Source organism: Phyllostomus discolor, chromosome 10, assembly GCF_004126475.2.
Source record: "Phyllostomus discolor isolate MPI-MPIP mPhyDis1 chromosome 10, mPhyDis1.pri.v3, whole genome shotgun sequence".
NCBI lineage: Eukaryota > Metazoa > Chordata > Mammalia > Chiroptera > Phyllostomidae > Phyllostomus > Phyllostomus discolor.
The window spans coordinates 49074854-49075973 of record NC_040912.2 but is presented as its reverse complement, the minus strand read 5'-3'; the positions used below and the strand labels follow the sequence as shown (position 1 = coordinate 49075973).

General features: G+C 43.5%; 1 pseudogene; it reads right to left on the bottom strand.

Moving 5' to 3' along the window:
- Positions 1-214: 214 nt before the first annotated feature.
- LOC114508294 lies at positions 215-314 on the bottom strand (annotated as a pseudogene).
- Positions 315-1120: the final 806 nt, after the last annotated feature.

Below are 1120 nucleotides of genomic sequence, written 5' to 3'. Positions count from 1 at the left end.
TTTCTCTTATAACTCTTTTGATTCTCCTAACAACCCTGGAAAGCAGGTTGAGCCAGTTTTATGAAACCCACTTTATAACGGAGAAGACTGGGGTCCACACAGGTGAAGCGAACTGTGGTAGAGTCTGGACTCAGCGGTAGAGCTGGGAGTGGAACATGCAGGTGGGGGACTTTTCATTGTGTCATATTTGCTCACTTTTCATTTTGGCTTCTCCAGTGTTTTGTTTTGTTTTTTCATTAACATAAACCTGTATTTTTTAAAACTGATAAGAACAGATACTACACTTGATCTTAGCCCAAAGGCTGAGAAACGATAAACCTGTATTTTAAAAAAAAATTTATTTTATTTTATTTTTTTAGAGAAAGGGGAAGGTGGGAAAGAAGAGGGAGAAAAACATTGATTGGTTGTCTCTTACAGGCTCCCAACCTAGGATCTAGCCTGCAACCCAGACATGTGCCCCAACTGGGAATTGAACTGATGACCTTTCAGTTTTCAGGACAATGTTCAACCCACTGAGCTACACCAGTGAGGGCTGTTTTCTTTATCTTAATAAAAAGCTTTATAGGACTCACTAATGCTTTTCCAGTACTTTGGCTGTGGCATGCCCACACTAGCGATGCTTCCAGGCCTCTGGTCCATGGTGGCTTCATCCAAGAGCACTGGGTGTGACCCCATGTGGGCTCTGCGTCTTGGCTCCTCAGGTGAGAGATTGAGGTTTTGGCTGATGTGTGAACTGGAGCTCCTGCTTTTGCTCTCTGCATTATGTATATTTAATCATGTTTGACGGAATTTACTTTAGTCCAAATTCAGGTTGCTGGCCTTCTTCCTTTCCTTGTTCCTTTTACTTTTACCCTTACTCTACGCAAGTGATTTGTCTTCTCTAGACCTCAAACACACAGTCCCTCTCCCCTCGCCAACACCCATGCCTAGAGAAGAGCTATCCTGTGAAAACCTCTCCCTCTTCCCTTTGGAAGGGGACATTGTCTTGTGCGACAGACTGTTGCCTTGGGAAAAGAAGCCAGAGCTCTTAGATTTTTTGGCTTTTTCCCCCTTAAGCTGCACATTTGTCTTACTCTGTTTTTTCCTGCCTCAGCTTTTCCAAGTTTCCCTCCTGACTTGT